Raw genomic sequence first — 17,039 nt, 5'->3', positions numbered from 1 at the left:
TCTTTTGTGCTATTTTTTCCAGGCAAAAAAAAGTGCAATTTCTTGGGATTTTTCAAGACTTTTCCTGTACTTTATGATTTTTAAAAAGTCATTCTTTCTGATTTTAGCTTGAAGTGTTGCTACGAAATATGAGGAAGGTCATTCGGGGCATTAATTAACTTCAGCAAAAACAATTGCAATCTCTACAGAGCAATCATATTAAAAGAAATGCTCAAATTTCTCTCATCCAGCAGTAGCACCAATCATTGTTTTTGCTGATGGTATTGGACAGATTAATTCAACTCTATGTAGAGGTAAAATAATTAACTAGATTCTAGAGAGGAGGTTTTCTGTGGTTAAAGGACTTGGGTTGTTGTGGCCCTTGGATGGGAAGAGTCAGGGGTGCTTTAATGACAGGATTTCAGTAGAGCTAATGAAAGGTTTTCCTGTATGTAGAAAACACTGGTCATTTGTTCTCCAACTCCACAGATTGCCCAAACTGGAGGATGTTGGCTCCAACTATAAGGAGATTGAGTATGGTTAGTGTTAGGCATAAAATTTTTATTATCAACATCAATATTATTATGAGAGTCAAGAGAGACCATGAAGATATGTGAGAATAATAAAAAAAAAAAAGATAGCCATCTGCCTGGACTGTTTAAATGCCCATTGATTTATAGGATCTTGTTATTGAAGGAAACTGTAGAGATCACTTCTCCTAAAATAACCTTTTACAGAAGGGAATATGAGAGGACATTTTGTAACTTGCCTCTGGCTACATTGTTAGATACTAATATTTTAATTTTAGGATGTTGCAAAAGTAATCTCACTTAAAAGAGACACAAAGGAAACCATGTGTTTCTGCTTCATGAAAAGGTTTCACATGACCAAAATAGTCCCTTAAAGCTGATGACTTATTATTTTTTCCTAAGCCCATGAAGATTCTGACCTATGTTTATCTTTGCTTGTCATTAAAAATATTAAAGATTTTTATTCAGGCATTTTGAACTTCTCTCTAAATAAATATGATACTTCAAGTGACTGAAGGGTAATTTGACCTGAAGTGATCAATGATGATAGAGGACAGCAGGGGACATTGCCAAATCCTTTGTGGAACCTAGCCCAGTATGATATGGGTTCTATATTTTGAAGAAAGATTACAATTTGGTGGATGCCTTTGGCTCAAAGTCCTGTGACTGATTTGCCTTTTAAAAGGTAGTACTTTATAAAGCTGTAAGACTTTGTTTTGTTAAAGACTAATTGGATTGTTAGAAAACATATTTAGGCTGTCAATTCATTGTGAATGGGGTCTGCAAATACGAATTCTAACCATTGGAATTAGTGGGCTAAATTGCTTGTAAAGGATTCCACATCCACAGTCATGACAGAAAGAAATCAGTATAAGGCCTTTTATTTGGTTGTAGTTATGTTTTATTTGGACTCATCATTTTGTACATGTTCCCACTAAAGTGAAAAACCAACAAATATTTATATAATGTTGTGTACTTGTTGTATAGGGTTTATCTGAGTATAAAAGTGGGATAAAATACTTAAAAGTATCACCCCATGATAACCAATGGATTTATTTTCAAAATTGCATTTGTTGTTGTCTAGGCAAAAAATGATGAAAAATTTAAATGAAACATAATTTTCATACTTCATCTGTTTTGATAAGAATAAGTAATAAGGGATTAATATACAGAAATCATGCATCCTTTCATTTATTTAAGAAATATTTGACACAGTGGGCATCATGCTAGGCACATGCCTATAATCTCAGGATCTCTGGAGGTTGAGGTGGGAAGTTCACAAGTACGAGGCCAACCTGGGCTATTTGGTGAGATCTTGTCTCAAAATATAAAGTAAAAAGGAGCAAGGAAGTAGCTCAGAGGTAAGACATACCTGGGTTCAATCTCCCTTACTGCAAAACAACAATAACAACACAACAAAACGTGTTGGGGATGCAGCTCAGTGGTAGAGTGCCCCTGGGTTCAATTCCCAATTCTGCACAAAGAAAAAGGAAGAAGAAGGAGGAGAAGGAATATTAGTAATTCTGATTTTCTGTGTGTGGGGTGGGTACTTGGGGTTGAAACCAGAGCCTTGGCATACTAGGCAAGTGCTCTTCCACTGAGCTTGAGACAGGTTTCTCTATGTTCCCTCAGCTGCTCTTGAATTTGCTATCCTCCTGCATAATTCTCCTGAATAGATAGGATTACAGGTATGTTTCACTATACCTGGTTGTAATTCTGTTTTGTGGCTTTTTATCCAGCCCCCATACTGGGGATTAAACCCATGGCCTTGCACATACTAGGCAAGTGCTCTACCTCCTGAGCTACACCCCCAGCCCCTGGCTGTAATTCTAAATAATTAAAACACATTCTTCCAAAAGCTTTTAAAAATAACTACCACACTGTAAACCTTTCCCTTTCTTTGGTGGAAAAATTCCCTTACTTTATTTTCTTGCACTAAAAGGAATGGCATGAATGCTAGCAGCCATTATCTCTGTGACCTTGTGTCCTTGCCACATTATGTGGCTGAGTGCTGTGCCCAGTTCTTGCTACATTATGTATAACCATAGAAATGTGAAGTTGTGTTGCAATTGTGTACAATGAATCCAAATGCATTCTTCTGTCATATATATCCAATTAAAATAAATTAATTAATTTTTAAAAAAGAGAGAGATATATCAAGGTGATGGAAACCACTCCCCAGCTCCTGGCAGCTCCCATTTTCATAGCCTAGAATTTATATTCTGTGGCAGATCAGCCTGGACAAAAGCCTTGGTAACTGAGAGCCAGAGTCATGTTGGCCTCAAAATCATGCATCTGCTAAGGCCCAGGCTGCTGTTTAGCTTGTCCCATTTGGTCATGCACTGAAGTTTTAAAATATTCTATCATGGCTTATTATTGTCAGCATAAAATGTCACTGCCATAAAAGTATACTTTAGAAAGGTTTTAACATGATGAAGAGTCTTAATTTTTAAAGAGCAGTATTACTTTTGAGCTACTTGGTAGGTCCAGAGATTTACACTAAACATTCTACCTCAAAAGCATAATAGGTTTTTTTTTGTTTTGTTTTGTTTTTTAATATTTATTTTTTTAGGTGTAGATGGACACAACACAATGCCTTTATTTTTATGTGGTGCTGGGGATCGAACCCAGGTCCCGCCTGTGCTAAGCAAGCGCTCTACCACTGAGACACGATCCCAGCCCCAAAAGCATAATAATTTTTGCTTTATTTTGTTTGTTAGATCTAGAAGGCTTTCCACCCAGACTTTTGGAGATGTACAGTTTTTAGCTCAGTACTCTCTACTGTTCTTACTTTCCCCTTAATACCCAAATGAAGGACTTTAGAAAATCAAACTTGAAAAGTTCTGAACCCACTGCTTTTCTAAGAAATATATTTAAATAAAGAAATTCATGAGCTTTGCAGAGTGCACAATTACAGTAAATGCAACTTTTTTGAGTTACAGGAAAGGAGCAATTAGTTCAGGTGGTGGTAGATCTTTTGATGACTTGAAAATGGGTCTAGGAAGGACAAGTAGAGAATCTGGCAACCTTGACCATTGCTGTATTCTCCAAGAATGCAGAGAATGGTTTTAGGGATGCCTGGAATTGCAACATGGTTAATAGTACCAAAACACAGAGAATGACTGCCTTTTCACATTCACTAGATACAAACTTATTTTTTTTAGTATTTCTCTTTTTTATACATGTATATGTATATACACATGCTTTTAAAAGCACATGCTTTCCTCAATACAAGATTTAAACCACATGAAAAAGAAGTCTGGTGGAATATCACCAGAATCAACAGAAAATAGATTTGGACTCTGAACCCAGAGAATAGTCAGTAGGTGCCAAAGAAACCCCAGCTTCCTGCCCCTTGTTGCAGCTCATTTGGTGAGGAGGGAGAAGGGTAGGTGTAGTAAGCATGAAGAGCCTCTTTGGTACAGGCAGGGCTGTTTCCTGGACAGTTGTTGAGACAGAACACTGGAGAAAAATAGAGAGAGTGTATATATGTTAATGGAGGTTTTAAGTTTTCACATTATTCCACTTACTAGATTTGATAATAGCTACCACTTTTTGATCACTGTCTGATAGGCATTGTGTTTTACATGCTTTATCTCATTTAATTTTTACAAGGCCCTATGTGGTATATGAAGAATTTAGAAAGTTTACTCGCTTGTACAGGGTCACACAGTAGTAAGTGGTAGGACTTGGATTTAAACTTAGGTCTGCTGGATTCCAGAACATGTTCTTGACTCCTGTCCTGTGTGCTCTATGAAGATCCTGTTTCTGCTCTCAAGATCATTTCATTCTAGTAGACATGATGGCCCGAGGGATACTGTGGGAAAGGTAGATGAGTCCTCCCCTGCTCTGAAAGCCAACTGTTCAAGTGCAGTACCTGCACAGTGATTGACTCTGAGGTCATTCCTTAGCAGAATTCAGATGAGATGTTTCCCAAGGATGCAAGGGTGAAAGGACATTCATTGCAAGTGTTTAGGGAATTACAGATTAAACGGTAGTTGGCTTGACAAAATAAATATAGGAAGAAAGTTTTTTTAAAAAACAAACAAAAACCAAAATGAGCAGTATGACCAGGAGGCTGCTTAGTCTTACCCTACCTTCAGCAAAAGGGTCATCCCAATTGTGGGTTGCCAGTGGGTGACAATTTCCCAAAACCAGGCAGCCATACCATATGAGAAATATTAATGGTCAGGCATTCTTGAATTCCCTCAGTAGGTATCGTGAGGGTAGTCAGACACAGCTTATTTGAACTCAGCTCAGCTCCCAAAGTGCTAACTTTGATTAAGTCGGGGCTCCTGTCCATCATCATCTGAACTTTGGGGACCTCTACTATATAGAGAGTATAGCCTAAAAATCAAAGCTCAGCACTGGAGGTAGGGTCTTGGATTAAGGAGGAACCAGGGGAGCATTAATAATTATGTTAGTGAGGAAGAGTCGAAGAGGATATTGGCTAGAGCCTGAAACCAACTAAGACTTTCAAAGACTGAGGTTCCTGTGGGTACTTAGCGGATCTCCCTATAGGTTGGGTGGGCAGAAACACTTTTGGTGCTCTGCAGCCACTTAACCTTTGAATTCTTTAGGAAAGGAACAATTCAAAGGGTGAATGTACAAGGGGAAACACCTTATAAGTACTCCGCTGCGCCCTGTGAAAGGGGAAATTAGAATGGTCTCTGCAGAATAGTTCTCCTGTGCTCAGAATACTGCATTCTAAACTTGCCTGGTATCTGAAGTGTTAGGTACAAAGGTTGGAAGGATGATATATACCTTGGTACTCTCTCCTCCAGAAAGCCATTCCAACTCTCTCTCCCACTTCCCTTTGTTATCCTTCTCCATAGCATGTGTGTCTCTGTGGGTACCACAGATTTGTGACCAGCATGTATTCCCTGAGCTAGTGGTTCCCCGTGAGCAGTGTCCTAATTCCATTTTTATATCACATGAAATAGAGCACACACCTGACTGCCACACTGTGTGGCCATCCAGTGTGTGCCAAAGAATCTGGGGATTCTTGACCTGGATAAACTATATAGGAAAGTGTGTGTGTGTGTGTGTGTGTGTGTGTGTGTGTGTGTGTGTGTGTACATATACATGTTCATAAGTCTCTCTTTTGAGGAAGTCCATAGTTTATATTAGGCTCCAGTGTGTTTTCATAATCCTGAAAATGTTTATAAAAACTGAACTTATTTGGAGATTTTCCATATTCTTGTAAATGAATGTGTGTGTATGTGTTTGGGAAGGTGGATTGAACTCAGGGGCACTCGACCACTGAGTCACATCCCCAGCCCTATTTTGTATTTTATTTAGAGACAGGGTCTCACTGAGTTGCTTAGTCCTTTGCTGTTGCTGAGGCTGGCTTTGAACTTGGATCCTCCTGCCTCAGCCTCCCAAGCTGCTGGGATTATAGATGAGTGCCACTGCCCCTGGCATGAGCGTGTGTTTTTATATCTGGTAGATACTTTTATGCTTCCTTAAATTCCTGTTGTGAGCAACAGCTTGGGGTAGCCAAGGAACTCTCCCTTGGAGCCATGGATCACAATTCTGTCCTGGGCACTGCTGCTTACACATCCTGGCAGGGGGTCTACCTAACCTTCCTGAGTTTTATCTTATTTTTCACCTGATAATTCCCTCTTGTCCTACAGGAATGTTGCATTGTAAAGAGATTACAGGTATACAGGCATCTCATAAACTGCCAAGAACTATACAATTGCAGAATACAAGTATTGTAATTAAAAATACATCATTTTTCTTGTCACACAATGCCAGGATAACAAATATGTGATTAAAATGAACATTGGGCCAGGTGTGGTTGCACAGGCCTGTGTTCCCGGCTAGAGGCAAGAGGATCACTTGAGCCCAGAAGGTCAAGGCCAAACTGGGCAACATAGCAAAACCACATCTTAAATAAATACGTAAAGTGAACATGGAATGAATTTATTGGAGTGAGAGACTAGAAGTTGAAAGGCATTAGTATCTGCATGTCTTGTAGGCTTTGTAGATGCCCAGAACGGTCTTAGAGTACACACAGGGCTATTGAGGAAATGATTTGCAGACAATGATAAAAGTTTATAAGACCTTCAAGACCTCAATTTGTTTGCTTTACTTTACAGAAGAAGTGGAGTCTGGGAGATGGAGGGTATTCTTTTTTTCAGAAAGGCTGTAGATGGGCAGGGGATATAGCTCAGTGGTACTTGCCTGGCAGGTGTGAGGTCCTGAGTTCAACCCCCAGCAGTGCAGCACAAACAGAGGCTGGAAACTCTTCCTCATCATTGTTAATAGAGGACAAAGAAAGAACCTGTTTGTCTTCATGTCATCAGTTTATTATCATATCTTTTTAAAACAGTGTAGAATTACCCCATGATTTTAAATCTCTCTTTGGGGCTACCTAGAGGCCAGCAGTTCAGCAGTGTGAGCACTTGGCAAGCCATGGGCACAGTGCATCGAAACAACTTTGTGTTTCCAAAGCACCTTCTTGGAGCGCTTCCTGGAGAGCACATCAAAGGGCTGGATGTAGATTACTGCACACCTCTCAACTGGACTGAGACTCAGAGGTTACTGGGACTTGCCAACTCAAAAAACTCAGTGTCCAAAGCAGAGTGAAAACCCAGATGTTCCAATTTTTTATCCTGGTAGTCACTAGGTTCTAAATTTTCTCACTACTCCAGCTCCCTCCTCTCAATAGCTTGCAAAATGGTAACCTGGAAATGTGTTTTTGCTTAGTGTATATATATATGTATATATGTAAATCCAACTATCATCTAACCTTCCATTTAAACAATTTGTACTAGAAGGAAATTTGAAATTACATTTAATCATTGCTTTATAATTAATGTCATTTAATTAAATATTACTTTAAAAAATGGCTTCTTTCTTCTTTGGCAATTACATTACCTTTTGAGCAGTTCTGTTTTGCTTTTTAACCTGGTTATGGGGTTTAGAGAGTACCCTAGTATAGGGTATCTGAAAGCAGAAAGTTCTGGCACTTTTCCCACTTTCCATTCTTTCTCCTGTATGGATGCCAGATTCCTTTGGGAAATCATCATTTGCAAAAGGTCAGGAGCAAAAGGAGGGGCATTCTTGAGTGTAGGGTTACTGCTAATTGGAAACTAAACATCTTTAACCATGTCAGAGTTATTTGTATTTGAAAGGAAACATTTATATATAAGAGCCCTTTCGGTAACATAAAACACACTATAACACAGAGTGTGTGCATTGGAGGGGTGGCGATGAGGTGGGGAAGGACAGCCAGGGAAGCTTCTGACAAATGACTGTGCTGTGCTGAGTGAGGTCACTTGCTAATTAAATCTCAAATCATTTTCAAAGTATTTTCTTTTCTTTGTCAAATGAAGTTTTCTTCCCTCATATGCCAAAGCAAACATTTTACTGTGTTTGCCATTTACAAATGAAACATTTCACCATTTTAATGGAAAAATAAGGAGAAAATGGGTGTGTGTTCAGAACCTAGTCAAAGACCAGTGGGAACTCTCTAGTTTCCTTATAGAACCTTAGCTCTCAGCGTCTTCCCATGGTATGATGTGAGACTGGTTCTTCCCTTCCCTGAAACTGTGTGCCCATGGGCTTCCTGATACACCTACCCTTTCAGGAAAAAAAATCAAACTGTTTTCCACCTGTGCCTTTTTCTCCTTTCTTCCTAGTTTCTTCTTAGAATAAAATTTCTTGAGAATTCCTTTGAAGAAAGTCGAGAATCTACCCCTTTCCCCCGTAGAGTCTAACACCTTCTGTTTTTTCCCACCCTTGCCCTTGGCATCTAAGACATTTCTGTAATTTTTTTTAAAATTGGATGAAAGATCACAAAGTCGAGAGAACTTACTTAAGCTAGGACCTATCATATTGTATGAGCTACAACTGAAACCCCCAGACCTCTTATTTTTGGAGCTGTTTTCTGAAAGAACTTGTGTCCTTATTCACAGACTGTTTGAAGCAAAATCCAATCAAGGTTTTCAAACAAATATTAAATGTCTTCATGCAATTAACTTAAGCATCCTTTTCTTCTGCTTACCTCTCATTCTGTTATATTTGATAATTAAATTTTCCCAGTTCACGCAATGAAAGGTGAGGTAGCACTTTTGACCACTGTACGGTGGTCAAAACCTGAAGTTTGGGGCAGAAATTTCAGTTTGAAGGATGAAACCAGTCAGTTGGACTGATTTCAGATTTTCAGTATGACCCAGTCCTGCCTTGTGTGTTTTCTAGTTCCTTATTTGTGTGTTGCTGATCATGCTCCTTTTTTGTATGGTTTTCAGGTGGAGTTGTCATGAACTTAAAAGCAGCAGATACTGTTATTTTTTCTGACAGTGATTTTAATCCTCAAAATGACTTGCGGGCAGCTGCCAGAGCTCACTGAATTGGCCAGAACAAGTGAGTGAGTTAGTCATTGGCACCTTTCTGCTCTGTTGGCTTGCAGCTGTGGATTGGGGAGGAAGGTGGACCGTGTAGTGCTGACAACAGTGCCACGTTGGAGTTAGAGTCCACTGGGTTTGAACCCCGTTGTGCTGCTGGCTTGTAGAGTCATGTTGGGGGATCAGTGGTCCTATGATCAGTTCAGACTCACTTTGTTGAAAAGAACAGTTAAATTCCAAAATGATTAGAAGAAACTTAGAATTTATTTAGTTCATGTTTCTCACGTTAGATCCTAATTCAGTTTAAAAATGAAGTTAAAGCCAGTGGGTGCACATGCCTGTAATCATTATCAGCATGGGAGACTCAAGCAGGAAGATCAAGTTTAAAGCCAACCTTGCAACTTACCTAAACCCTGTCTCAAAACTTTTTTTTTTAAGGCTAGGATTATAACTTCATGGTAAAGCTCTCCTGGGTTGGGTTCCCAGTATCACAAAGAGGAAACAAAGTTGTGTTCAGCTACCCTTTGACTTGAGGTAACATTCCTGCCAGGGGTTATCCTGGCTACAGATGAAGGCCCAATAGTGGTCACTTCATCTTCCTTCCTCTTCCTCTTTTGGGGAAAAGTTCAGGAAGAAGTTGAGGCCAGATTTCTCTAACAAATGCTCAGGTCCCAATGAGCAGTGTCCTTTTCATTGTTCCCTGAATGTGGCATTTGGTTTTGCTTCCTTTTGGGTGTATTTTCCTGGCATGCTTTTTTCCCCAGCTTTGCAGACTTCTAACACTGCTCTCATTTGACTCCCGTACAGGGCTGTGAAAGTGATCCGGCTGATTGGCCGAGACACTGTGGAAGAAATAGTTTATAGGAAAGCAGCCTCCAAACTGCAGCTCACCAACACGATCATAGAAAGAGACCATTTTACTCTGGGAGCCCAGAAACCTTTGGCTGATCCTGACCTCCAGGTAAAATGTGTTCCTTTTAGAGTCTCATGATTTATAACCAGTACTATCTTTGGATGAGAATGCAAATAAAAAGGACCAGCATTAACCACCCATTGTTGCAAATTACACATTTTTTTCATTGGACTAATTCTTACCCTCTCAGTACCTAACTACATGCAAGGTGCCATACAAGCTAAAAATGAGGGTGGCATTTAAAGGCAGAGAAAATAGAATAAAGAGAATGAGCTTTGAACCATCTAACTTGGATTGAAATTCACATCTTATCCCTTATTGGATGTATGACTTTGAGCATGTAACTGAACATCATGGATCTAATCTCTTTATGGCTTCTAAAGATGAGTGTGCCACGAGTTACCTCAGAGAGAATTTGTTTAAGTTCTTTTTTTTTTCTTCCTTTTTTTTAAATCAGTGATGATTAGTTCCATAGCTCCTCCTTAATCCCAGACGCTTTGAGTAGTGACTTACAGTACTCATTCCATACTCAGAGATGAGTGAACAAGATTAGGAATTCAAAATTATGCCATAGGATATAGGGATGAAAGCACTAGAGTTAATTTGTTGAAGAAGGAAAAATTAGATGGGAGTCAATTGCTGGCTTAGAATATCCTAGAGAGCTCTCTTTTGGTAGGAGGTTTAGAGTTATTCCTTAGCAGCAGCCTTTGAGATAAAATTGAACCTATATTATAATATACCCCAAGTCCTTCTGAGGGATTAGATGCAGAGAGATCAACCCCTAGTATATAGTATGATTCAAGCATGAAGAGAGTACTAAATGTCTGAGAAAAGGTAGTAGCTGTGGGAAAGTCTGCTGTAGGAAACTGCAGAGAAATGACAGGAGTTGGCTATTGTTTTGAGGCAGGCAGTGAGAGAGAGCAAGTTCCAAGATGGCTTTAAGCCTTTAAGCCTGAAAGATGAGAGTAGAAAGTAGGAAGACAGGGATAGAAATTAGAAAGATGAAGATAATGTAGGCTTTAGTCAACAGAATTTGTAGTAAAAATCAATATACATTATTGTTAGAGGGAGACTCAGAAAAGAAAGGAATTAGAAAAATTTGCAAGAAAAACCAGGCTTTAAAAGGATCAGCTTATCAAACAAAAAATTCAAGAGGTATATGAAAGGGAAAAAATTACACAGTATTACAAGCAGAATCATCAAATTTACAACTAGCCCAAGCATGAGTTTAAAAATGGCAGTTTTCTCACATCTGTATCTTTACACATCATCAGCATTGCAGACAGAGAAGGTGCTGTTTTTGTTAGGGAGTCACTCACCTGCAGGAAAGGGTCACAGATTTGGGGGTACTAGAACCCGAAAGAAGAACCCTAGGTTTTGTTTGTTTGCTTGACTTTAGTTTATCTTAGAGAGTAACTGGAGTCTTTGGCCTTTTGTGTTTTGAGTCTTCTGCATGCTCATCTGTCATGGTGGCCGGGCAGGCTGTGCATTTTATTTTCACACTATTGAAGAGGCAATTTCAAATGGAAGGTGAAAGCTTGAGAGAGAGGTGCGTGTACACTGTAGGTGTCTAAATATACTTCTTCACAGGACCTTGGGAGAGGAGCTCATCATGGGCTGTTGTGAAGGCACAGGCGTCAGGAGTTAGAGGAGATGCTTCCCCAGTGGAGGGAGCTCCAGACATTCAGTCAGGGGTTTCCCTGTGGCATTGGCTGCTAGCACATCATTGTGAAATGCACAGGCAAAAACTCTGCCATGGGACCAGATCCTGGGGCCAGTACAAACTATGGGCTGGTGGAGAGGACCTCGGTGGGACTTCCTGCCCAAGCCATGGCAAGAAATCACACTCTGGTTCTGTCTTGTTTCTTTCCTCCCCATCAGACTGTGAGTTATTTATGGTTGCCAGGAACAAGGGTGATAACTCACTGCCTTGTCTCAAAATACAGCAGGACATTTTTTTAAGTTATTAAAAGAATCTAATAGTAAAAGACGTGGTTCTGGTTTGATAAATCTAAGCAGTATAGAGCAGTGAAGTCCTGAAAAAGGAAAGCAGGTTCCTTGTTTTAGAAGGAGAACACAACAGAAACAAAGAACAGATAAAGATGTGGTGAACACTTATTGAATGCGTACTGTGTGCTAAGCATTGTGTGACATGCACTTTTTCCAGTTGTTTTAGAAGAATAACAAAAAAATGAGATAGATGTTGTCTTTACCTCCATCTTAAGAAATTTTCCAAACATCAGATTCATGACTCTAATCCGAGCACTCTTTAACTTCCAACTACATTCTCTTAGTTAGTATAATAAAGTGGTTTTCATTTAAAAAATGGGTAGTTCCTTAAAGACATGTTGTGAGTGAGCATTAGCGAGGGAAGCCAGGAGACATAGTCCAAGGAGTGGAAGAGGGAAGGGTCCCAGTATGGACTGAGCCTCATCATAAATACTTGGCTTTCTTCTGTTTTGGGTAATAAATGCCAAAGCCATTTGGCTTGGTTATATATATGTACACCAAAGTTAAATATAAATATAACAGGTATGGTTTTGCTTAGTTTTTGTCATAGTTTTCATCTCGGGTATTTTCAAGCTAAAGTTTCCAAGTTACAGAATAGGCAATCTAGAGATAATTAACCAAATCTAAAAGGGCAAAATGAAAATGAAGTCCCATGATGTGGATCCCAATTGGTTCAGAATTCCTAAGAGATAGTACTTAGGGAGGTGGAGAGTTGCAAGTAGCAAATGAAAGCCAGGTAACACTATCTAAGATTCTGGTTCCTGTAGCCATAGGAAGTAGGCTGAGTATATCCCCTAGGGGGAGCAAGAGGGCAGGATGGGGAGTGCCGCAGGACTATCCAGGGAGATTGAAATTGAGAAAGGGCTTTTGGGTCTGGTGATCAGGGTGGTTATGGTTTTGCCAAAGTGGGTCCCATAAACCACTGTAGTATCAAAGCGGCTTGGCAAGGACAGGTGGCAGCTCATGGTGAGATGAGGTATTCAGTGGCACCTTCTCTTTATAAGAGTTTGGCAGTGGGAGAGGTAAGAAGGTAGCCAACAGGTTCTCTGAGTTCTCTGAGGACTGCTGGAAGTGCCTGTAAAAAATGCTGGTGAGAAGTGCTATAGAAGATGCTGGAATCATTTTATCTGCCCCCACTCCTCAAAAAAATTGGAGGCCCAAATTTTTTTTGGTATTGTAAATAATTGTCAAAGTCAACATCTCTGATCATCATTTATCACCTCTCTGCTTATTCCTCATCCAACTTCAAAACAGCCTGGCAGGTGTCATTTGTGATGGAAGAGAAGAAAGTCCACAGGGAAAGAATTACCTGGTATCATTTAGACACTTAGCAAGTCACACATCCTCATCTGTGTTTTCATGAGAACTAACTGGATCTCTCGTTTTCTTCATTCAAGTTGAGTGACATACTGAAATTTGGCTTGGATAAACTGCTGTCCTCTGAGGGGAGCACCCTGGAGGAGGTAGACCTGGAGTCCATCCTGGGAGAGACAGAGAATAGCCAGTGGGCCTCTGATGCCCTGCCTGCAGCTGGAGGAGTGATCAGAGAACAGGAGGAAGGAAGTGAGTTGGGGTTAGGTGAGCCAGTGACTTCATCACCTCAAGGTAGGGTGTGAGTGAGATGCGTCCCCACGGGAAGTCCTGTGTCCTGCTCTGGGACCTTTCTTTCCTACCCAGCCCTGTAGTCATCTGATGACATTCTTAAGGCTTCCTGGTCCAAGAACTACCAGAGTAATCCTTGTTCCCTTGAAGCTGGACTTTGAATCCAAGTGATGATGTTAATGTTTATGGTCCTGTCAGTCTCAAGGATTAAATTTGAACCTTTTCTCCCTTGACGCAGACATCTTCTCTGGAGTTTATTTGGTAAACCTCCTATCTTTATGGTGGTGCTTTGCACAGTGATTCCTCTTCTCAATAGTAGAATGTTTTTTAAATTGCAACTGATATTTATGGACATTTATTGTGTTCATCAACAGTACTGACTATGTCATGTGCTTTAGGTCGTTTAAGACCCATGAGGTGGGGGGCTGGGGTGGTGGCTCAGCGGTAGAGCACTCACCTCGCACATGCAAGGGCCTGGGTTCAATCCTCAGCACCACATAAAAACAAAAGTAAAAATAAAGGCATTGTGTCCAACTTCAACTAAAAAAATACATATTAAAAAAAAAGACCCATGAGGTGTAGGAGATCATTTTGTCTTCCTTTTTCTTTTTTCTCAAATTTGGTGTCCCCCCTTCTCTCTCTCTCTCTCTCTCTATATATATATATATATAGTTGTAGATAGACAGTATGCCCTTATTTTATTTTTTTTAATGTGGTGGCTAAGGATCGAGCCCAGTGCCTCACACATGCTGAGTAAGCACTCTGCCACTGAACTACAACCCTAGCCCCAATATTTATCTTTTTGTCCATTTTCTGTTCTGAAATATTTGAATTTCAGACTTGAAAGGGTTTTTTTTTTCCTCATGATTATTTTTAAAATGACTGTTCTCCTGTATCAGCAAGAGGGAGTCAATATGGGCTGGTGTGAGAGGGTTTTACTGACCTTTTTTAAAAATTTTTATTCATATATGACAGCAGAAAGCATTATAATTCTTATACATATAGAGCACAATTTTTCATATCTCTGATTGTATACACAGTATATTCACACCCAGTTCCTGTATTCAAACCTGTACTTTGGATAATAATTATCACATTCCACCATCATTAATAACCTCATGCCTCCTCCCTTCCCCTCCAACCCCTCTGCCCTATCTAGAGCTTGTTGTTCCTCCCATCTCCCACTCTCTGTCCCACTATGAATCAGCCTCCTTATATCAAGTAAAACATTCAGCATTTGGTTTTTTGGGATTGGCTAACTTAGCATTATCTTTTCTAACTCCATCCATTTACCTGCAAATGCCATGATTTTATTTTCTTCTATTGCTGAGTAATATTCCATTGTATGTGTGTGTGTGTGTGTGTATGTGTGTGTATACACACATACACACACACACCCGACAGTTTTTAATCCATTCATCTATTGAAGGGCATCTAGGTTGGTCCCACAGTTTAGCTATTGTGAATTGTGCTGCTGTAAACATTGATGCATCTGTGTCCTGTAGTATACTGTTTTTAAGTCCTTTGGATATAGATTGAGGAGATGGACAGCTGGGTCAGATGGTGGTTCCATTCTCAATTTTCCAAGTAATCTCCATACTGCTTTCCATATTGGCTGCACCAATTTGCAGTCCTATCAGCAGTGTATGAGTGCCTTTTTCTCCCACATCCTCGCCAACACTTATTGTGGTTTGTATCCATAATAGCTGCCATTCTGACGAGTGAGATGAAATCTTAGAGTGGTTTTGATTTGCATTTCTCTAATAGCTAGTAATGATGAACATTTTTTCATGTATTTGTCGACTGATTGTATATTATCTTCTGAGAAGTGTCTGTTCAGGTCCTTGGCCCATTTATTGATTGGGTTATTTTTTTTTTTTTGGTGTTTAGCTTTTGAGGTTTTTTATATACCCTAGAGATTAGTGCTATATCTGATGTGTGAGGGGTAAAGATTTGCTCCCAAGATGTAGGCTTTCTATTCACCTCACAGATTGTTTCTTTTGCTGAGAAGAAAGAAACTTTTTAGTTTGAGTCCATCCCATTTATTGATTCTTGATTTTAATTCTGGCACCAAAAGAGTCTTATTAAGGAAGTTGGAGCCTAATCCCACATGATGGAGATTAGGGTCTACTTTTTCTTCTATTAAACGCAGAGTCTCTGGTTTTATTCCCAGGTCCTTGATCCATTTTGAGTTGAGTTTTGTGCATGGTGAGAGATAGGGGTTTAATTTCATTTTGTTGCATATGGATTTCCAGTTCTCCCAGCACCATTTGTTGAAGATGCTATCTTTTCTCTAGTGCATGTTTTTGGTACCTTTGTCTAATATAAGATAATTGTAGTTTTGTGGGTTAGTCTCTGTATCTTCTGTTGTGTACCATTGGTCTACCAGTCTGTTTTGGTGCCAATACCATGCTGTTTTTGTTACTGTTGCTCTGTAGTATAGTTTAAGGTCTGATATAGTGATGCCCCCTGCTTCACTCTTCTTGCTAAGAATTGCTTTAGCTATTCTGGGTCTCTTATTTTTCCAGATGAATTTCATGATTGTTTTTCTATTTCTATGAGGAATGTCATTGGGATTTTGATTGGAATTGCATTAAATCTGTATAGCGCTTTTGGAAGTATGGTCATTTTGATAATATTAATTCTGCCTATCCAAGAGCAAGGTAGATCTTTCTATCTTCTAAGGTCTTTTTTTGATTTCTTTCTTTAAGGTTCTGTAAATTTCATTATATAGATCTTTCACCCTTACTGAGATTCTTAATTCAAGAGTTCCTTCTAGCCTGGCACAGTGGTGCACACCTGTAATCCCGGTGACTCCAGAAGCTGAGGATCATGAGTTCAAAGCCAGCCTCAGCAAAAGCGAGGCACTCAGTGAGAACCTGTCTCTATTAAATACAAAATAGGGCTGGGGATGTGGCTCAGTGGTTCATGCCCCTGAGTTCAATTCCCAGTACCTCCCTCTCCACCCCACCCCACCCCGCCCCGAAAAAGAGTTCTTTCTCTCATCAATACAGAGAAGCACAGTGGCTTCAGTAGGGTGCTTTTTTTACTAGTAGGGAAAGGGCTGGGCGAGGCTTTTGGTTTTGTCCTTCTGAATTTTCTTTCATTGCTTCTCTCTCTCTCCCTGCCATAGACTGTCGAAGGCTGTCTGCATTACCCCTTTCTCACCCGAGAGCAGAGCGTCCCTAGATGTCTGACTGCGTCTCCTTCCAGCCCTTCCTTTGAATTCCTAAGCAGCCACTGCTCTGAACTACCAATCTCAGTCATCCTGGGGTGACCTCATTCTGGAGGATGAACTTCATCTGTCTGGCACTGCTGGAGCCCCACTGTCCTGCTCCTGTGCAGTCTCTGTCTGCCTCCCCAGACCAGTGAGGGCTTCAGAGCTCAGCTGGTTTGGGATGTTCATTCTCTGTTTACCTTCAAGTGGAAGTTTATACTAGTTCCCGACTCCTAATTTTGTGGTAGGCTTAGATTAGGGGTGGTTTGATTATCCTTGTTGACTGGTGTGGTTTTTATGGAATATATGGAGAATTCAAAATCTCGGCAATTGGCATTATTTTATAGAACACAGTTCTTGGACTTATTCTTGTGTTTTATCTTTAAAATTTGTTATGATAGTATCACATTTATATTCTTCAAGAACTCTTTCTT

At 39.9% G+C, this 17,039-nt stretch overlaps 1 long non-coding RNA gene across 2 annotated transcripts; it reads left to right on the top strand.

The window, feature by feature from the left end:
• Positions 1 to 8,772: 8,772 nt before the first annotated feature.
• LOC144374954 (uncharacterized) lies at positions 8,773 to 13,342 on the top strand. Of its 2 annotated transcripts, none has more exons than XR_013434178.1 (3): positions 8,773 to 8,882; positions 9,671 to 9,824; positions 13,184 to 13,342. It is a non-coding gene; the product is annotated as an uncharacterized LOC144374954 (long non-coding RNA). The 2 variants fall into 2 exon arrangements; XR_013434179.1 differs by lacking the exon at positions 13,184 to 13,342 and adding an exon at positions 13,041 to 13,107.
• The last annotated feature ends 3,697 nt before the right edge of the window (positions 13,343 to 17,039 follow it).

This window comes from Ictidomys tridecemlineatus, unplaced genomic scaffold (genome assembly GCF_052094955.1).
Source record: "Ictidomys tridecemlineatus isolate mIctTri1 unplaced genomic scaffold, mIctTri1.hap1 Scaffold_97, whole genome shotgun sequence".
Taxonomy (NCBI): domain Eukaryota; kingdom Metazoa; phylum Chordata; class Mammalia; order Rodentia; family Sciuridae; genus Ictidomys; species Ictidomys tridecemlineatus.
Note: the sequence above shows the minus strand (reverse complement) of the source record. Positions and strands in the feature narration are given on the sequence as shown.